The 22,541-nt window shown below is 47.4% G+C and overlaps 1 long non-coding RNA gene across 2 annotated transcripts in view; it reads left to right on the top strand.

Moving 5' to 3' along the window:
- Positions 1-22,541, top strand: part of LOC147737603 (uncharacterized) — a 146,754-nt gene that overhangs the window by 63,992 nt on the left and 60,221 nt on the right. The window contains exon 4 of one of the 2 annotated variants that reach the window (XR_015299883.1): positions 12,923-13,085. The exons of the other annotated variant lie outside the window; for it this stretch is intronic. This is a non-coding gene — a long non-coding RNA (uncharacterized LOC147737603). Of the gene's footprint in view, positions 1-12,922; positions 13,086-22,541 lie in introns of those variants that run through there. 2 annotated transcript variants of the gene reach the window in all.

The raw sequence follows: 22,541 nt of genomic DNA, 5'->3' as shown, positions 1-22,541 counted from the left end.
GGCAGTTGGCAGCACACAATCGTCCCACTGGGCCTCAACAATCACGTTGCCGTGGAGTTTTATTTTCTGCCTTGAACTGTTGGGAGAGTCTTGGCGGGGGAGGAGGGGGTCCCCCAGACTAGCTGGTCCTGCTGGATGTCTTTCCTGCCTGCCCTACAAATAACGAGGATGTGTCGGACCTTGCTTCTTCAAGGACAGCCTTGTCCTCCTGCTGGATAGTCAAACTCATTTCCCTTTCTTACCAGACAGGCAGGCTTCTAGGCAGACTTCTAGGCTCTTCAGGACAGGTACACAGCTTCTCCATTAAGTAATTCAGCCTGCAGGTGATGTCCCTTCAAACTTAGATAGACTGTCAGGCTGACACCATCCCTGGTGGCACAGCAGGCACCTGGGTACTTTGTAGAGCACATTATTCCTAGGTAACAGAGGACTTTGTACTGTTTACAATCTACCAGTTTGATCTTTCCTGGCAATTGAAGGCGGCAACTCTTACATCTAAATTTCAGGTTATTAATTTGATGAGCCTGTCGACTGACATGCTTTACGGATGTTTCTTTTTAAAAGGCACTGAGTCTGTTTATAATGCACAATTGCATTAATTTTTTCTGCATTTAATTTAATTAAATTAGATCACAAAGATAACAGTTTGTGTCTCAATGTTTTCAGCTCCTTACAGAAGGATTCATTTGAACCTTGGAGATTATTATTCCCGGTCACCAAAGGATGGGAATGGATGAGGCTGATCAAGAACAGAGGAAAGCGTGCTCTTGAAAAGAGAGTAGGTGGGAACAGAGACGACAAAGGGGGGCCCCCTTGAGTTCTTGAAGAATAACATCAATGTCATTGAAGAGCCACTGAAAAAGGCATGGTCTTGAGATAGAATTTGCAAAGCCAATCTTAACAGGCAGTTATTTTTACCTATTTATACCTCATTCAGGAAGTCCTTTAAACACCGTATTATTGAAATATAGTGCTCATATGCAGAGCTGCCCTTTTCAGAAGTTCTGCAGAACAGAATTAGCCTACCTATTATTCTACGCTAGTTTCTCTTTTCAAAATCCTCGCACTTCTTTAGGGTTATTTAGCACACTGACGAGACCACCATTTTTCTCCTCAGAAGAGGACCATTTCTTGAAACCTTTTGGGCCCAGAAAATATTGGAGCACGATTATTCAAATCTGTTTTCCCAGCATCCTTTGTTGGCCCATCCAAATACGGAGATTTCTCTTAGGTGTGACTTTTGCGGGAAAAGCTACATGCAGATCCTCGTTCTTTATTTTTGACTTGTAATCCACACACTGTAAGCCTTCTTGCTCCTCGCTATATGAGCAGGTATAAAATACAACCATCAGAGGCATCAAACTTGTACTTTACAGCAAAAGGTTTTTAAAGTTGCATTAAATCATAACATTAAATACATCTGATGAGATGAAATAGAAAACAACACTTTAGACAAAGGCCTACACCAAAAGCATATATGGTCAGGGATGCCCGCCACCCCTTCCACCGAAATCCCAATGGTTGGAGACAGACACATTTGAACTTTTGGAAGGCAGGGGGGCCTTGCGACCCCCCCGGCCGTATTTATTAAAATATGAAACAAAATTAAAACTTTAAATAAAACGTTTCATTTCAACATGTACAAAATTCACTTTCCATTACACTTGATGTTGACAGATCTTCGAGGCTAACCTTAACAAATCTCTAATACAAAAGGTTTCCTAACCAAGACTAACATCAGGCATTGCATACGAATTTTGTACATCCTAACGTTAAGGGCCAACGGAAAGGTCTTAACCGGTGTCACATCCCTATCACCAACTAGCGCCCAACGTAGTGACGCATGCGCAGAGGACTTTACCCTCGTAGCCAACCAATAGCACCCACACGTAGTGACGCATGCGCAGAGGGCTTTACCCTCATAGCCAACCATAGCTTCCCTTGTCATGGGGGCCCCCTTCACTCGACGCCATCTTAAGGCCGTCTGAGTTCCCGTGCGGGGTGACTCTAAGAAGGACAGCGTGAACTCTCCCCGCACTAGCTCCGCCATGCGGATATCCGGCCGCCGGGAAGTGCAACTCTCGGGAGGGGCTTATAGCCCAATACTCCCCTAGGGTGTGGCCGATGGCCCAACCCTCCCCTGGGTGTGGCCGATGGCCCAACACTCCCTCTAGGTGTGGCCGATGGCCCAATTCCCCCTCTAGGTGGGCCAATGGCCGTCTCCCGCCGGGCACCCCATCCTTAATGGGTGCTGCCCCTCCAAATGGGAGGGGCCAATGGCCCCTCCCCTCGAGCGATCCCATCCATAATGGGTCCCGCCCCCTGGGGACCTTGAAATCTCTGCTCACCGATCATGACCTTACCGCCACAGGCCAGATAGTTGACCGACTATCCGGCCCCCCCAAAAGCTCCTATAGGTCATGTCTCTCCAAGCCCACTAGCCATGCTATTATGTCTCCAATCCAAATATCATTCCCCTCCCTGGACAAGTGCACCCCATCCTGTGAATAACAGCGATCCCCCCATATGCACCCATGAGGAATACTCTGGAGGTGTTTAGACCGAAACAGTTTATCCATCTTGTTGTTGACCCTCTTAACTGAGTTATTCAATGCTGTAATTGACAAACCCCCCCTCCATACCTTCCTGGGGACTATGTGTGACCATGCTATCGTTGAACCCGGGAGTGTTTTCGCCAGCCAACTAACTGTGTGTAGGATGCGCTCTATCAATGCCCGCCTACCCAATTTTACCAAATCATTGCCCCCTACATGTATTACCACAATGGATGGCGGTGACCTGTGCCGCCCTAACAGATCTTCGACAAAATCTTGCAACTAGTTGATACCCAGACCTCCTTTCCCATGGAAAGATATATTATACCATAAATTATCAGGTGTGTGAATCGCATCACCTGCCCTGAATATCTCTCCAGCCCGCCTCACGTATGAGTGGCCCACGACCCATACCGATCGACTTCTCATCGTAGCCCGCGAAGTGCTTGTTCGCTGATCCTGGGTCGACCCCAATTTCCGCCCCGCGTCACAGGCTCGTGAAACTGTAATCCAAACAAAAAGACAGGCAGCGTGAGTGTGTTTCTAACACAATCATAACATATGCAATCGCACATAACGCTTGAAACAGTCCGATGACCATCTCCCCAACTGTTTCACATTGTCTGCCTGCATACCCCTGGCCGTTGCCTCTGTAGCGGCCCCTATTCTGAACGAATGCGTTCCAAAATCACTCGGGTTTAACCCCGCTGCTGCAATCGTGATTGTCAGCACTTTCTGAAACTGGAATTTCGTTCGCGGGGAGCCGTCCGCATGTCGTAGCAAGCCCCCCCCCCCCCCCCCCTGAACAAGATCACCTCGTTAGGCGAGAAACATGTCTCCCCCAACTTAACCAATAAGGCCGACAATCTTTCAAATCCAATCGGATGCCTGTTATCAAGCTTGCGCCCCTCCAAGCAACGCCAACCCCGCAACGATTTCCTGACTACAGAGGAATGTGTGGGGTCTCTGATCCCCTGGAGCTGTGCCATGAATGATATGGCGGCCTTATACCGATTAGCAGTCGCCGCCGACCGGCCTTCCTCGTGAAGTGCCACCAAACATTGGGTAAAAGAATCCTCCTGACCCCATCTGCTCTCCCAATCTGGACCCAAAAAGGCACAGTAAGCGTGCAACGCCCCTTCGTATGCTTTCCTCGTCCTGGGCACTAGACTGGCCGCCACGAGGTTCTGTAGTCTGGGGCGCCGATTTGCCATAGCGCCTCGGGAAATGGTGCCGCCATTTGCTACGCTGAAGGTAAACACTCCCTGAAGGCGCATTTTGAAATGAGAGAGTGCATCAGCCGCAGTATTTAGTACACCCGGTACATGTTTCGCCCTGAATTGGACATTTAATCTCAAGCATGTCAGTACAATCTCCTTCAACAACCGGAGTATCCATTTGCAGCGCGCCACCTGCTGATTAATGCCTTCAACCACAGTCATGTTATCGGACCAAAATACAACTGATCGGTCCCGAAACTCACCTGCCCAAGCACACAATGCTACCCATATCGGGAATAGTTCCAAAAACCCAATGTTGCTTGTCAGCCCACTCGTCTCCCACCACGTGGGCCATTTATGTGCCGACCAGCGGTTACCCAGGATTGCGCCAAAACCTGTGCTGCCCGCAGAGTCTGTCCATAAAACCAACTCTGCCGACGTGGCCGGAGGCCTGCTCCAGACTACTCGGCCATTGAAGTCCGCCAAGAATGCCAGCCAAATGAGCATGTCCTGGCGAACCTTTGCCGACAGCCTTGTCCGATGGTGGCCTTCCTTGAGGTCCACCATGGCCTGCGCGATGGACCGTGAGAAATGGCGGGCCATCGGGATGACCCTCAAGGCAAAATTCAACTGGCCCACGGTCTGCTGAAGTTGGTGCAAAGATACTTTGTCGTTCTTAATACATTGAACCAAGGAAGCCCTAAATTTGGCCATTTTTTCGGCGGGCAAGCGAAAGCAACCCTCCACGGAGTCTATCTCAATACCCAAGAACTCCAAGGAGGTTGTTGGCCCCCCGTCTTACCTGGTGCTAACGGGACCCCAAAACGACGCATGAGCACGCAAAATTCCTGCAATGCCCGTGCACAGTCCTGAGAGCCCGCCGGGCCCACAAATAGGAAATCGTCTAGATAGTGCATCACATGCCGGTGTCCCGAGGCCTTCGAGAATGCTCATTCCAGGAGTGAGCTGAACATTTCAACATAAGCACAAGAGATTGAACAACCCATCGGCATGCACATATCCATATAGTACTTCCCCTGAAACGCAAACCCCAGCAAGTGCTGATCATCAGGGTGTACAGGCAATAGTCAAAATGCAGATTCAATGTCAGATTTTGCTAACAATGTCCCTGGTCCGAGGCGATTTAACATGACGACTGCATCATCAAAAGATGCGTATCGCACACTACAGATGTTCTCATCAATTGCCTCGTTTACAGATGCCCCCTTTGGGGACGACAAATTGTGAATCAGCCTGAATTCGCCTGGCTCTTTCTTGGACACCACCCCCAAAGGGGAACACACAAAATCCTCAGTCGGTATATCCCCAAAGTGCCCTGCAATCCACCCCAGGCGAAGCTCTTTTGCAATTTTTTCAGCGGCCACGGCCGGGTTCTGCATTACCAACAATTGTTTCTTGCATACCGGGGCACCCCTAAAGTCGCCTACCGGGATCCTAAAACCATGAGAGAAACCGTCCCGCAGGGTCCCTGCGGACGCATGATCGGGGTACTTACTCAGCCAGGGGGTCAACGCCAGGATGTCCACGGGTGTCTGGTTAACCCGATGGGCCGCCGTGTCCATCCTGCTTCGCCCCTCCTCTGGTCCCCACTCCGTTGCTCTTTGATCTGCACGTCGCCTCGGGGTGTGAGGTGTTACCACAGGCTGCGCATGCGTGTCTGAACCTGCAAGTGCCTTGCGGTTTAGGACACGACCCTCTGTTGTAACCCCAACACACCCCGCGCTTGTTGCCATTTCCTCCCGTTCTGGCCTGCTGGTCTCCCCCATACGGTGTCTGAAAGGGCTGGGCCCGCTTCTGGTGGTAAGGCCTAAAACTAGATGGCCCACCCCCGCACCTCCGATATCCGGGGTAAACTGAGCATGCCATGCAACGGTATCCAAACGATCCCACGTTAATGTATTGTTAAATTCCTTTTCCTTTCGGAATGTAGTATCATAACCTCTCCATACATCCCCCCCCGTATTTTTCATGGAAACTCGTTATCCTGCTTTGATAACATGCCAAATCCGCCAACAATTCAGGAGATTTTCCGCCACCATTGCGACGAACACCGAGAAAGCCCTGGCCCAATTAATTATTGATTCCTCTACCCGGAATTCCGCCATTTTTGCTCTCCCCTCACCGGGATGCATCCATTCTTTCTGACTCTTAGCGTATTCAAACTCACGGTTGTCCGTCAATAGAGAAAACATGTTTATACTTTTGTCGCCCCAAATCAATTCCTTCGTTGCCATGGGCACATGTTGCGCCAAGCTTTGCCGCCTAGAAGGTAGCACGCCATCCCCCATGATCGGGAGAGTTCTCTTACCCTGTTCAACCGCTCCTTCGCCGGCTGGAACCGCCGTCTTCTGGTTCTCCGGCGTCACTGCGGGTGTCTCCTGCAGAGGGGGAGAAAGTACATTTCCAGCCCCGACACTCCTTGCCCGATTAAGCTGCTCAATTATTTGCCTAGCTTCCTCAGCGGGTTCTACCGCCGGCGCAGACCCCGCGGCCCCCTTTTTTAGCCATGGCAGGACCGCCGCCAGGTGCGCGGCCAACTCAGGGGGTATCTGCTCCTTCTCCAGTGGGGTTACAATCACTGGGATCGGCAGGCCAAGAATCAGTCGGGACCACCACCGGAACTACAGGTGTAGTCGGTGCTACCGGGGCCCCATCGGGCACAGATGCGGACGGTGCTACCGGGACCACCTCGGGAAGCGGAGCGTCCTTGGCCCCTTTCTTGCCTCTCTTGCTCTTCCCTCTGCCACCTGGTGTGACATTCGGCAGGGCAGGACCCCGAGTCTTCTTCGGCCCTCCTGAGGGCCCTGCCTGTGCCTCTACCTTTCTCTGTAGCTCGGCCAAGTTGCGACCCAGCTGGTCCACCTTACCAAACCTCCTATCCATCGATGAAACCTTGTTCACCAGTTTGCGTAGCAAGCGCTTCATCTCGACGCCCTTTGCGATCTTTTATCCCGGCATCTCCGCTCTTGTTTTGTTCCGCAAATCCGCTTAACCTCACCTCTCCGGACTCCAAAAACGCTTCCCAGGAACTGAAAGAGAAAGACACACGATTACCATGCTCAAAATCGCTACTTGCTCTCGTTGAGGGCTCACAGGCGTCGAGTGGTGCAGCCTCCAAAGCGCGAGAACAAGAGGATGCCTGCTCAGACCTCCTCGCCTTTTAAGCTTCCAGCGGGGGGCGGGGCGGCATCCTCCTTCCCGCCCGGAAATACACGGACTTCCGGGCCCGGAGTCATAGGACCTCCTTCTTAGGCGGCGGGGGCGTGCTCCGACCACGCCACTTTGAGCATACCAGTCGGGTCACGCCCCCCGCCCGCAAAGGTTCCTCGGGTGGGCGGGGCACCCAGCCATACGTTCGGGGGGACCGAGTGGTCTCCCCTTTCCATGCCCCTTGTATAACAGTGTGATTCTAGGATCTTTTGAAGGTGGTAACCATCGCCATCCATCTACAAAGGTCACCCTGGATGCTACCAGTTGATCTTGTTCATTGTATAGAAATCAGTCTTGAGCATGAACACATTTTACATTAAAACTAAAAACACGTTCCTAAATGTTATCCTGATCCTAACCTTCTTTTCTGTCCTACCCTATGAGCGTGTATTTGAATCCATAGACTGTTTATCTATCCAAGCAAAAATATTACCCTACCTTCAACAAGTTATCCTTGAGGAACCGGCCACCAAGAAAATTAAGAAGTTATTGCTCAAGACAGTATGGTTTGTCTTTCTTGCAAGTGGATTACATGTAACAATGTCTTTTTAGGTTTCGCCTGTCGAAAGCTGCGCAAGCAGCGTTTCACGCAGGCGAAATCTTATGTCAACAGTATGTTGGCCTAGTCCCGCCTCTGTCTTCCATTGGCTAGCTCCATAAATGGAGGCTTGCCATTGGAAGACAGATTTGTCCGTCAATGCCGGAGCAGATTCGTGGGCGTTCCGGCGATTTTTAGGCTTTCTGCCAACGTCATGCGGCGGTGGGCGGGTTATTTTTTTTTTGGGTCTTGGCATCCTTTGTCACACCAGCCTGCTCGCTCTCCCTGTGAGGATGCAGACCCGACCTGCTCCCTACTCCGAGCTGGGGTGGACTGCGCGATGTCACTTTCCTTGCAGGTAAGCGGAAGTGACGAACTGAACGGAAGTAAGAAAACGACTGTAAGGCTGCCCGAGGACAGAAAGCTACGGCTGCTTTCGGTGATTATTCGTGAGCATTGGTGAACCCGGGCCGCGGTGAGTGTGGTGCTCTTTCTTTGCAGGCTTAATGTTGGCCACCGGCTACAGAGACGGGGTGCAGGGCGAGAGCCGTGTAGGTGGGACTGAGTAGTGAGACCTGGGAGGGGTGTGGCGAGAGGCGCGGCCGCTGCTCTGCGGGGGTGGGTGGCAGGCCGTGCCTGCTCCCCCACAAAATCAATCAATCGGGGTATACAGTCCTACTTCCGCTGGCCTGATGGCCTCTGGTGCCGGGATGGGGCTGGCGCATACCGCAGGGTCCCTGGGAGGGTCTGCCATTCACCCAAGCTGCGCGTTGGGTATTTTTGTATAGATCGAATGTTTTAGGTTATTTGTCTCCCCTTTAGAATTTCCCTTCCGCAAGAAGGTTTTGTGTGTCACTACATCTGCTTCCGCCGGATCGCCCCCACGCTACTCCGCCCCACCAGTGGTCCTTCCTGGTAAGTGTACCAGGAAATTCGGGGCATCCGGACCCTTTACATCGATAACCACTGCTCTGCATCCTCGCGCCAGACAAGAAGTTTGAGCTTTGCTGCCAGGTACTGCAAATAGTTTTTTGCTCTGCCCACTCCATCCGTAGTCCTAAAACGTTAGGGCCCTGGTGCTTTCCCTTTCTAATCTTTATTCCTCAATATTGCATCCGTACCTTCTCCATTGACATCTCCAACCCTTAAAAAAATAAAAAAAATAATCCTCCCACACATGGAGTCTGCATAAACTCTAGGCCATTACGCCCTGAGACCTCATCCCCACTCAGAAGCTCAGCAGCTTCCAAATCTCATTAGGGCGTCTGGACACCGCCCCACCACTCCACCAAGCCCTCCTCACCTGTCGGACGCGAGCAGCAGAGATGGAGGCCACAGGCAAACCGAGTCTGTTCCAGGAGTAATAGAGCCCCCCCACGGGCGGAACTCAGCAGGAAAACAAAACTCCTGCTCGAGTGGGCCTGGATGTGTATTTGAATTATACTGAGTTCATGGCCCAATCGGTTATTTCAAGTGACAATGGGCTAGCAAAGAACAAAGCGCAACGACACTGTGGTCTTCTAGTACACGACTGCCAGTCCTTGTTACATGCAAATTAAACTTTATTTTATATTCCTCTATAACAAGTCCACTGTTTCTTAGCTGGCTGGTGCACAACTACCTGCAGAGAGGGGAAAAAGATGTTGACCTCATGTAAGGCCCCACAAAGTACCCCCTCGGCCTGCCCCTTCCCTGCCCTCTTCGACAAGGTCGTCTACCAACTCTCCGCTCTTTAACTGTGCTATGGTGACCACTGTCCGCACGAAGCAAAAAAGTGTTCCTTCTGAAATAAAAATAGAAAGTTATTCATATAAATTGTAGCACCTACGATCTTTAATTTCCAAAGCATCTTTATGTACAAGGACATGAGGGACATACAGGGGTGACATTCTTATGATGCATAACTGTTATTTCATTCAAAAACACATATAGTTTTCATGATGGTGTTTACCAACAATTTGTTTTTCTAAAGTACAATTTTACTAAATTGGACCCCGTCCTGGGTAACATTGCTGTCCCAGCAGTGCAGTTGTCACTCAAGTGTTTAAAGATTTAAATAAGGTACATTGGAGGTAATGTTACCCGTTACGCAGAGCGTTTAGGTTTAGTTCTGAAATCAGTAGAGCTTCATGAAAAACGTACTGAAGGGTGGCTGCCGGAAGTACCATCAACTGTGCAGAACACGCATCAAATTCACTGGCACATGGTGTACAAATACGTCACGTTTTTAAGTTCTCAGAAGTTAGGAAGTGAGAAATGTAGGTCGACACCTATCTCCAGAAAGGGCATCTATAGAATCCACCCCACTTGGCCCACCCGAACCAGTCCTGTCTGCTCTCCATATCCCGTGACAATTACTTAACCTCGCCAGTAATAAACAAATCCTGCCTAAGCCGTGTTGTGATTGGGCTCAGCAGCTGTATTGACAGGCCGGGCTCTCGGGGTGGACAGGACCCTCCCATGTGGATTTAGCTGCAGGACAACGCTGCCTGTCCAGAAGGTCCAGACACCTGGAGGACACCTTTAAGCCGCCTCCCGGCCGATTTGTACTTCAGAGGTGCCCTGGTGAGCCCCCCGTTGTAAGACGCAGGCGCTAATTGGCTCAAGCAGCTTGTAAATCACTTTCTACAGGCGATGGGCGGCAGTGAGCTGATGCCTGCAGTGAACTGGGGATCGGCAGCCCCAACAGAGCTCAGAGCGGTAGAAAAACAACTCTTACATTTTACCCAGAATCATAGCAGTAGAGACAAGTAAAAAAAAAGGAAACCTCAATTTCTGATAAACTTAACTGTTGCCTGTCGCGGATTACCAGATGCGCTTTCTTATTTGACAGCATTCATTTTCTGGTTTCATCCTTTCGCTCACAACCTTCTCTGTATTGCCAGATCTATGTGTATCACCTGATCCTGTAGTCTCACATCACTGGCCTTGTTGCTAAGTGCAGGTGCTTGTACACTTCTTGCTTGGTGTTCAAGGTCCATCTTAGCTCATAACACAGTGCAAGGCATCTTGAGCACAAGGAAAGGAGTAACTTTAGTGTCACCTTCCATACCCAAGCAGAACCAACTTCCAACCATCTCACCATTCTTCTGTTTCCAACTGTTTCCGCTTGTGTCCAACTTGACCTTTACATGCGGCCCCTCCTTGTAAACAGCAGCAGTGTGTGGGGCTCGCAGTGTGTGGGGCTCGCAGTGTGTGTGGGGGGGGCTCGCAGTGTGTGTGTGGGGGGCTCGCAGTGTGTGTGTGGGGGGCCTTGCAGTGTGTGGGGGGGCTCGCAGTGTGTGGGGGGGCTCTGTGTGGGTGTGTGGGGGGGCTCGCAGTGTGTGGGGTGCTCTGTGTGGGTGTGTGGGGGGCTCTGTGTGGGTGTGTGGGGAGGCTCTGTGTGGGGGGGCTCAGTGTGGGTGTGTGGGGGGGGCTCTGTGTGGGTGTGTGGGGGGGCTCGGTGTGGGTGGCTCTGTGTGGGTGTGTGTGTGGGGGGCTCTCTGTGGGTGTGGCTCTCTGTGGGTGTGTGTGTGTGGCATTTGCGAGAGATTAAGCTATTGGCATTGTAAATGACAATGCCATTTATTTATGTTTTCAAGACCAAACACATAAATAAAAATGTTGTCATTTACAATGCCAATAGCTCTAACTTTTGCAAAGGCGAAACCGTTGCATTGTAAATGCTTGTTTAAATATCTGTTTGGTGCCAGTGCATATGACTTTAATTTCTGCCTTTGGGATTCTATGTTACAAGTCCATAGGTTGCATGTATCCTTTGTGAGCTTAATAAAATGTTGAAAATTCTATAAATCCTCACTCCTACATCCAAGTTCTCTCAGGCTACAATTCTACACTCTGCTCTGTATGAAAAACGGTATAGAGACAAAATATCGACTCCAAAATATCGACTGGACATAATATCGAGTTTTAAATATAGACTGGACAAAATATCGACTGGACATAATATCGACTACAAAAATATCGTTTTTCAGGTAAGTGAAGTAATATCGACTGTATAAAATATAGATAGCAAAAATATCGATTTTTTAATAATATATAATATTTGATAGTGTATTTTTATGTAATAATATGTGTGAATAGTGTGTATTAATGTTATAAAATATTTTATTACATGAATTTTGTTTTGATAATAATTGCGTAATGTAATTCTGTAGCGGGTTGTGGGTTTATAGGGGAATAGGGTGGGAAGTAATTTAATAATAATTAATTAATTAATTAATTAATGTTTGTTAATATTTTTAATTAATAATGAATTGATAATTAATTAATATTAATTAGTTAATTAATTAATATAATTTTGAATATATTTTGTATTAGTAAATAATTGTTAATTAATTAATTGTAATTAGTTAATTACATTAATTATAGTAAATTTTTTATATATATAATTTTGTGTTATTTTTAAGTAATTAATTTTGAAAAAATAATATTAATTATTAAAATAATTACACCTAATGTTCTAATATATTTACTTTATTGTTATTGTTAATTAATAATTAATTGGTAATTAAATAATATTGATAAATTTTGGGTAAAGGAGCATTTTTAGGGTTCAGGGTCAGTTTTCAGTTCATGGGTAAAGGGGTATTTTTAGGGTTCAGGGTCAGTTTTCAGTTCATGGGTAAAGGGGTATTTTTAGGGTTCAGGGTCAGTTTTCAGGTCATGGGTAAAGGGGTATTTTTAGGGTTCAGGGTCAGTTTTCAGTTCATGGGTAAAGGGGTATTTTTAGGGTTCAGGGTCAGTTTTCAGGTCATGGGTAAAGGGGTATTTTTAGGGTTCAGGGTCAGTTTTCAGGTCATGGGTAAAGGGGTATTTTTAGGGTTCAGGGTCAGTTTTCAGGTCATGGGTAAAGGGGTATTTTTAGGGTTCAGGGTCAGTTTTGGGTTTTTGGGTAAAGGGGTATTTTTAGGGTTCAGGGTCAGTTTTGGGTTTTTGGGTAAAGGGGTATTTTTAGGGTTCAGGGTCAACAAATAAGATTTTAAAAAATTATTTTTATTATTTTCATTTATTATTTTATTATTATAATTTAATTTAAGTCGTTTTAAGTATATTTTAGTAATTAAAATTTAATATTAATTTAATTTAACACTGTTTTTAATAAAGTCGATATTTTTTACATCTATATTTTTGTTAACGATATTTTGTACTCGATATTTTTGTACTTACCTGTTTGTAGATACAAACTCGATATTTTGACTGTCGATATTTTGTCCACGATATTTTGGCAAGTCGATATTTTGTCAGTCGATATTATTTCAGTGATCCATGAAAAACAGCTCAACAGTTTCAAAATTCTGCAACTCTGCATTGATTTGGCTTATAAATTATATTTTGGGAAATTTTCATGTATTAAGTATTTAATTTTAATACAATAGGTGATTGAAAATACTGACGAAGAAAGGAAGATTTAGCACCAGGCAACTGAAGTCAGTGCCATAAGAAGGATTATTTTGAAAAACTGAAGGACATCCAGCATTCTACGTTTAAACCATTTCCAAAATCTAGGTGTGGCGAGGAAGTGGGAGCTGAGGAAAGTACTATACTGTAAGTGAAGTCTCTAATTTAGCATTTCATTAACCCAGAGCAAAGCCAAATCTGTGCACAGAATAACCTTCATCTAAAACATCATGTAATTCCAGAGAGGAAGCACACACTGCATAAAAGAAAGTTATAACAAAATGTTTCTTCTGCAGACCATCAAAGAAAAGATGCTGAGAGAAGACTCCGAAGCTGACACGTTAACAACCAAAAGATTGGAAAATTACCTTTGTTCAACAACCGTTTTTAACCAGTTACACAAGTTTGAGACTATCTGACTCTGGGTAGAAAACCACGACCCACTCTGCTCACTCTTGTGAAAACCTTAAAAATTCACCACTTTATTGTGTTCATAACCATCTCAGATTGTTTATTTTTTATTTTGTACTGTTCTGTATTTCTATGTAAATCGCCTCAACAGTATCTGCTGTGAATGAATGATATGTAAAACTGTTAAATATAAAAATGGATTAAATAAGCACAGTTGCGCTATAGGTAATATAAATAAATCCTCGTCTTCAGAACTACAAACCTTAACCTTACACCAAACATAGAAAGGGTAAAAGGAACTGATGTTCTGAGACTCGTGATCCACAATCGTACTGTGCACGTTCTAACGCCCTCAGTTACTGCCATTACGTCAGTGCAAAAAGGTACTTATCAGTTTAATTAATAAATATCAGACTAACACCTTATCACTGCATTGCTAAGAACCTATACAAATAGATTTGAGAAAATCTTCAGTCACAAAATAAGTTGCTGCCGGATAGGCTATAACCTAAAGACTATTATCTGCTAGAAATATTTCGACAGGTGTTACAGGGCTGCTTTCAGACATATTTTGCTCAATTGAAGTGTTAAGAAAATTACACACAATTTCTTTTAGAGATAAATGCTGAACATTATCTAAACAAGCCCAACTCTAAAATCGGGTTCACTCTTACTGTGGCATATAAGCAAAAGAAAACTAAACGTAGAGATATTAACTCTAGGAATACACCTTATAAAAACACAGACTGTGAGAACAAATTCAGTGTTCAAAACCACCTCAATCAAGGCAAAATAACCTAAGTTGGGGAAAAAAGTTACATGTGCCAAAAAAGATACAGCCACGAATCTTATCTCACAGAATTTGACACAATGCACACTGGGGGAAACCACTCTCAGTGCAAAGTATGCCAAAAAAGTTTCAGGCGTAAATCTTATCTCACTGAGCATATGAGAATCCACACTGGGGAAAACCACTCTCCGTGCAAAGTATGCCAAAAAAGTTTCAGGCGTAAATCTTATCTCTCTGAGCATATGAGAATCCACACTGGGGAAAAACCTTATCAGTGCTCTGAATGCCAGAAAAGGTTTAGTATCAAAGCGAGTCTATATCGACATGCATTAACCCACTCTGTGGAAAAACCTTATCAGTGCTCTGAATGCCAGAAAAGGTTTAGTATCAAAACGAGTCTATATCGACATGCATTAACCCACTCTGTGGAAAAACCTTATCAGTGCGCTGAATGCCAGAAATGTTTCAAAGACAAAAGAGCACTTACTATACATACAAGGACCCACACTGGGGAAAAACCTTACCAGTGCTCTGAATGCCAGAAATGTTTCAGTTACCAAAGCATTCTCACTTGGCATAGAAGAACCCACACTGGGGAAAAATCTTTTCAGTGCTCTGAATGCCAGAAATGTTTCATTGACAAAAGCAGTCTCACTTGGCATATAAGAACCCACACTGGGTATAAACCTTTTCAGTGCTCTGAATGCCAGAAATGTTTCAGTATACAAAGCAGTCTCACGGAGCATATAAGAACCCACACTGGGGAAAAACCTTATGAGTGCTCTGAATGCCACAAATGTTTCAGTGTAAAAAGCAGTCTCACTAAGCATATAAGAATCCACACTAGGGAAAAGCCTTATCAGTGCTCTGAATGCCAGATATGTTTCATTCAAAAAAGCAGTCTCACGCAGCATATAAGAACCCACACTGGGGAAAAACCTTATCAGTGCTCTGAATGCCACAGATGTTTCAGTGAAAAAATCAGTCTCACTCAGCATATAAGAACCCACACTGGGGAAAAGCCTTATCAATGCTCTGAATGCCACAGATGTTTCAGTGAAAAATTCAGTCTCACTCAGCATATAAGAACCCACACTGGGGAAAAGCCTTATCAATGCTCTGAATGCCACAGACATTTCAGTGAAAAAAGCAGTCTCACTCAGCATATAAGAATCCACACTGGGGAAAAGCCTTATCAGTGCTCTGAATGCCAAAAATGTTTCAGCCAAAAATCTCAACTCAGTAAACATGTGAGAATCCACACTGGTGAATAAAATTATCAGTGCTCTAAATGTCAGAAAAGATTCAGAGGTAGAGATGGTTTCAAGCACCATAAGAAAACACACCATTAAAATAATTCAGTTCTCCGAATGCCAGAAAAGCATTAATTTTAAACGCAATCTCCCTCTACATAAGCAGACGCACACAGGGAAAAAACATTACCAATACTGTGAATGCCAGAAATTCCTATTTGATAGGCACAGCCTCACTAACCATAAGCGACTCCATACTGATGAAAAACCTTATGAGTGCTTTGAATGCCAGATAAGCTGCATGAGAAACTCCACACTGGAGAAAATCCTTATGCCATAAAAGCTTGAATCTGAAAGACAAGAGTTATGCTTCACGAGAGATCCCACTCTGGGGAAAAACCTTACGAGTGCTCGAAATGCAAGCAAAGTCTTGAATACAATGTCATTTCACATAAGAGTATTCACACTGGAGTAAAGCCATATACAGGTGGGGAAAGCCAGAAACGTTTTACTGAAAAAGGAGATCTCACTAAACATGAGAAATGCATCCACATGAGGTGAAAAGTAAGGCATATCTTGAGTTGCAGGAAATCTTCTAACAACCTGACTTTACATGAGAGAGCACATATTGTAGTTGCAATAGGATTCATCAAGAAACACTAGCAGGATAACTTAGGTTGACCGCATGCAACCTCCAAAGAAATTTCAGGCATGGAAATATTTTTAATTGCAACAGAATCCACAATTTGAGTATCTGAAAGGTACAAAACTCTCAAGGTCTTTACTTTACACAGAGAAGTGTTAGTGCTTGCAAAAATCAACTAATTGCCAAAGAAATCACAATAATAATGTCTTAAATATCCACCCAAAAGGTTTCTACTCGCCCTTGTTTCTTAACATACGACTGATATCTATTTTTCCATGATAAGATTAAGCCTATGTGGAGTTCCTCGGTGAGGAACTCCGCAAAGTGACAAAAAACTCTGGCGGTCTACACGGAGTTCCGCGAGCAGTGGAGTGCGTAAGGGTCATGCCGTTTGTGGTGATTTCATCCCATGTCGGAGGATCATTTGCCCTTCTCTTCCAGGAAGTTATGGATCTCTTTGCCAAGGGAGCTATCAAACGCATCCCTGTGCCAGAAGTAGGTCAGGGTTGCTACTCCCACTACTTCTTGGTACCCAAAAAGACATAGGCCTGCATCCTATCTTAATCCTCAGGGACATCAACCGCTACCTCCGAAAGGAGAAGTTCAAGATGTTAACCTTGGCTCAGGTCTTGTCTGCCTTCGACCCTGGAGATTTGATGGTAGCGTTGGACTTGCATGATACTTACTTTCACATCCCCGTCTTGCCTGCCCAACGGTTCACGGTAGGCCACACTCATTTTCAGCTTACCATCCTCTCCTTTGGCCTTATCAGCCCCCCCGGGTGTTCACGAAAGTGATGGCGGTGATCGCAGCTCATCTGCGCAGATCAGGGGTTCCAGTCTTCCCCTATCTCGACGACTGGCTGTTGAAGGCGAGCTCGCCCAGGTCGTCTCCCACCTCCAGACTACAACGAACTTCCTGTATTTGCTGGGGTTCACAGTTAGCATGCTGAAGTTGCACCTGATTCCCTCCCATAAGCTCCTTTCCATCAGGGCGGTTCAGGACACAGCACAGTTTTGGGTCTATCCTCCCTAGCAGCAAGTCCAGGATATTCGGGCTATGATACCGATGTTTCAGCCTCCATCCCGGATTTCGGTGAGAATGAACCCGAGGCTGCTGGGCCTCAGGGCCTCCTGCATCCTGCTGGTGCATCATGCCAGATGGCATATACGTGCTTTGCAGTGGGACCTGAAGTTCCAGTGGGTGCAGCACCAGGGGAATCTTTCCGATGACATTCAGATTTCGGAGGGGACTGCAAGTCAGTTGCAGTGGTGGTTCATGAACCAGGATTGGGTCAACAGCAGATCCCTCTCCCTTCCCCAACCTGAGTACACAGTAGTGACGGATGCGTCACTCCTGGGATGGGGCAGCCATATGGGAATGGCGGAGATCAAAGGCCTCTGGTCTCTGGCGAAGTCCAGGCACCACATCAACCTTCTGGAGCTCCGGGCGATTTGTCTTGCACTGAAGGCAAGGAAGAGTGGTGCATGTGTTCACGGTCAACACCACCGCCATGTGGTTCTGCAACAAACAGGGCAGGGTAGGGTCGTGGACCCTATGTCAAGAGGTTCTTCTCCTTGGACATGGCTGGAACATCAGGGCATACCTCTGGTAGTTCAACACCTAGCAGGTTCCCTGAACCCCAGGGCGGAGAAACTCCGCCGCCAGTACATGATGGATCACGAATGGCGTCTTAACTCGAAAGTGTTGCAAGGTCTCTTTTAGCAGTGTGGAGAGCCTTGGTTAGATCTATTCGCAACCGAAGAGAACGCGCAATGTCAGCAGTTCTGCGTGTTGGAGTTTTCAAGGCGGCTCTCGCTCGGCAACGCTTTTCATCACTAGTGGAGTTGCGGCCTCCTGTATGCCTTTCTGCCTGTACCACTTCTGCTAAAATTGCTGAAGAAGATCAAACGCGACCGGTCCCAAGTCATTCTTGTGGCTCCGGACTGGGCACGAAGAGTCTGGTACCCCGAGCTCTTGAGCATGGCCATCGATCCTATTGTTAACAGATTTCTGAAGTGCATTACTCATCTCTTTCCACCTTCTCCTTTCGTAATGCCCCAGTGGGACTTGAATCTTGTCCTCACTTATCTTATGTGTCCTTCTGTAGTAGGGGATCTCTGTGTATAGTCATAATCTTGTGAATAGTCCCTCCCATGTGCGTGGATCCCGGAGCAATCAAAATAGTCTCTTAAGTTGTCTTCTACTGCAGTCCTGCATAGACACTTTAGAGAAAATCAAGACAAATAATGCAGCCTAAAACTACAAGGCTACATTGGCCAGCACTTCATCTTGAAGTGAAAAGGATAGCCAAATAACATTAAATTCTACACATTTTGTAAAGTTTCACATCTAGAGAATCTCCCCTTCACAAAAATCCTTTGTCATGATAGAGAGGAAGGGTTGGACAGACAAGCCCCATATGCTGCCATTATGTGTCTAGAAAAGGGATACCGTGCCTTTAAGTAACTCTCCAAAGACCCTCGGTATCCCAGGATGCACAGCCAAAGGCCTTTTACTTTCAGTTCTTTTTTCTGGCTCCTGCTAGCAGGACCCTGGAGCATTGAGCTCTACCTTTTTGGGTATATCTTCAATTTGTGAAGCTTTTCTAGTGACTTGAGTGTTTCACTCGACGCCTGGGGTCTCCCTCTTCCAGTTGCTGTGTTTTTTTTACCAGTTTTGCCACCTGTTTATTGTCAAAATGCCAGCTTCATTCGACAAGTGCCCTGAGTGTGGTAGGAAGAAGGCTAAATCTGACCCCCACAGAGTATGCATACTCTGTCTCCCTTCCACCCAAGTCCCTGACTCCTGTGATATTTGTCATTCAGGGAGAAGATTAGTCTCCAAGGCCTGGAACAGAGGAGACATCAAGAACCAGGTGGGACTTCTGGGCATGGAGGGACTCTGTCATCATCCTCTGCCCGTGCCTTGGCCTCTGGGGGGGCTCCCCAGTCAAGAAAAGTCCCAGAAACTGCACCGGTCCCAGTCGACATCGACATTGATGGCTTTGACTTCGGCGACGAGAGGTATGACTACCATCTGTTCCCCGTCGACCCAGGGCTCTGGGTCGAAGCGATGTCGACGCTCGGCATCGAGCGGCAGGATCTCAAAACCTCAGACGAGGTTGACGTCGAGGACTTCACCGGCATCGACACACCATCGACGTCGGGATGAGTCCCGAAGAAGCAGGCGACACCGCCGTTCGTCATTAAGGTTGACGAGACGTTTGACGTCGAGGAGAGGAAAATCGATGTCAAGGCGAGGACGTTCGATGTCGAGGAGTTCATCGACTTCAAGAAGGTCATCGACGTCAAGAAGGTCATCGACGTCAAGAAGATCGATGTCGAGAAGAGCGACTTCAAAGAAGTCGACTTCGAGGAAGGATCAGTCGACGTCAAAGAGGACGTCAAGGCCCAGGACTGTGTCTAGTGCCTCTGTGGTGAGCGTCTCATCATCATCATTGGCGAGTCCCCGGTCATGGCGGCACCGGCGCTCGCCCTCAGAGATATCTGCCTCCAGTGCGTCCTCCCTGAGGCCTACTCATAAGAAGAGGAGAGTTGTTAGGTCACCGTACTCTGATTATTCCCGGACCTATTCGCCCTCAAGGCCCAGGACGCCTACACCTCCTGCTCTTCTGCAACAGATTCCTCCACCACCACCGCCTCCTCCTCCTCCACCGCCTCCTCCTCCAACACCGCCTCGGCCTCCACAGCCTTTGCTTCCGGCTCAGCCTCTTCTGCCTCCGCAACCTCAAAGGCCCAGAAAACCGAGGTCAAGGTCTAGAGGGAGGCATTGTTCTTGCAGTGAGCGTAGGTCTTTGACGAGGTCACGTCATCGTTATAGTCAGGGAAGGTCACAGTCCAGGTACACGGACTCATTCAGTGACAGGAGATATTCTCCCACTTTGTCGGACTCTCCTCCTACGAGAGTGTCACCCGTGGATGACATTGTGACATTCCAGGATGTACTGCTGAATATCAAGAGATATTGAATGAGGGCATGATGGTCTCAAATCAGGTCATCAGTTTGGCGGCAGACGCCTCTCTCCTGGCTGCTCATGGGTACTGTCACGGCATCAATTGGAGACGCCATTCATGGTTTTGCCTTACCTCTCTTACGCCTGAGCCACAACAGAGGATCGCTAACTTGCCCTTCTCGGGATCTACCCTTTTCGAGACTCATGCGGATGAATTAATGGCCTGCATGAGCGCAGAAGTAGAGACACTGAAGGCTGTAGGTTTGGAAAAACCAAAGGAACAGCGGAAGTCCTTCCGCCCTTTCCAGAGGCGTTGCTCTTTTCCCAGAGGCGAGGGCAAGGTCGCCAAGCTGGCAGCAGCAACAACAATAGCAGCAATACCAGCAACAGCCCTTCGAGAAGCGTCAGAGGGGCAGAGGCGGACACAGGCCTCCTCGCCCACAAGGGCCCGGCCAGGTCTAAGACCTGGGGAGTTACTTCCCCCTTGTCCATTATCCGCTCCGGTGGGGGGAAGCATACAAAATTACTTGGCAGAGTGGAGAAAAATTACTCAGGACAAGTGGGTGCTGAATATTGTTTGCAATGGATACAGTCTTCATTTTGTCAGCCCTCCAGCAATTCCACTGGTTCGTTCAAACTACCAGCTGCGTGAACTTCAAGTGAAGGCCGATACCCTGTTAGGAAAAAGGGCGATAGAAGACGTCCCTCTGTCTCAGAGGGGAAAGGGTCTATACTCAAGGTTCTTTCTGGTACGCAAAAAGGACAAGAACGAGTTCAGGCCCATTCTGGATTTGCGACAAGCAAACAAATGGATTCGTAGGGAGAAATTTTGCATTCTGTCTTTGCACTGGATTTATCCTCAGCTGCAACGAGGAGACTGGCTTTGCGCAATAGATCTGCAGGATGCTTATTTCCATGTGCCCATTGCACTGAAACACCGGAAGTTCCTGCGCTTCCTAGTCGGCACCAATCACTATCAGTACACCGTACTACCGTTTGGACTGAAGGCTGCACCTAGGACTTTTTTTAAATGTATGGCAGTGGTGGCAGCGCACCTGAGAAAGGACAAGGTGTTTGTCTACCCGTATCTGGACGACTGGTTGATCAAAGCCTCCACCTTCCAGGAAGCGCAATTGCATTTCAACAGAACGGCCGTTCTGTTGAACCAGCTGGGTTTGCACATCAACATGTCCAAGTCTGTTCTGACTCCTGTTCAGTGCCTGCATTACTTGGGAGCCTCCATCAATACTCTCTCAGCAAGCGTGTCTCCTTCGGAGGAATGACGCTTATGGATCCTTCGGAAGGCTCAGGCTCTCATGTCCGTTCCATCAACGACAGTGAGGACGGTGTCTTCTCTTCTGGGGTCGATGGCCTCTTGCATCTTCCTCACACCACATGCACGTCTCCACATGAGACCGCTGCAGGAATGTCTGGAGGATCAGTGGGACCAGAAACGAGGGAGCTGGAATGACAGGATCCAACTGTCTCTACAAGCTCAACGGTCTCTGAGATGGTGGTGTTCAGCAGAGAATCTCCGTTCCACAAGGACATTCCCATACAGACTATCGTGACGGATGCTTCTCTCCACGGCTGGGTAGCGCATTTAGACCATCCACAGATCCAAGGAACGTGGTCCCAGGAGGAATCCACGTATCATATCAATTTTCTGGAACTCAGAGCTGTTCACTTTGCGCTGAAAGCCTTTCATCCGTCCTTCCAGACCAACTCCTTGCTTGTACAGACGGACAATATAACCACAATGTATTACCTTAACAAGCAGGGGGGCTCGAGATCGCGCACACTGTCACAGGAGGCCAGAGGACTGATGATAACAGCTACCCATCTGCCAGGTGTGCAGAATGCTCCGACGTACACACTCAGCAGGCTGGTCCAGGAGAACCACGAGTGGGTCCTAAACGATGAGGTGCTAGGAAGCATCTTCAAAAGATGGGGAACTCCAGAAACAGATCTGTTTGCCACCGGCAAAAATCGAAAATGCAGAGACTTCGCCTCCAGGTTTTTCCAACTGGGGACTCTGGGGAATGCGCTATGGATCAGCTGGTCGAACAGCTTTCTGTACGCTTTTCCACCCATTCCCATGATTCTGGCAGTACTCATCAAGCTGTCTCAATCCAGAGCACGAATGATCCTCATTGCTCCATAGTGGCTTCGACAGTGGTAGTTCACGGACCTGCTCTACGGGTCTTTCCAACCCCACCTGCGGCTGCCATGTCGGCTGGACCTTCTCACGAAGTTCGGGGGGCTGATGGTGAACCCCCAACCTCTCATCGTTGAGTTTGGCAGCATGGCTCCTGAGATAGTGCTATATGGACACTTGAACTTGCCTGACAATTGCATGGAAATACTCAAGGAGGCAAAGAGACCTTCCACAAGGACTTCCTACGTCTGCAAGTTTAAGAGGTTCTGCATCTGGTGCACGTCCAAAAACTATGATCCTACCTCCTGCCAGGAAGGTGTCATCCTTCCATACCTCTTGCACGTGGCTCAATCTGGTCTGTTT

Source organism: Lissotriton vulgaris, chromosome 1_1 (assembly GCF_964263255.1).
Source record: "Lissotriton vulgaris chromosome 1_1, aLisVul1.2, whole genome shotgun sequence".
Classification (NCBI taxonomy): Eukaryota; Metazoa; Chordata; class Amphibia; order Caudata; family Salamandridae; genus Lissotriton; species Lissotriton vulgaris.
The sequence above is the reverse complement of the archived record's forward strand: the minus strand, read 5'-3'. Positions and strand labels throughout refer to the sequence as shown.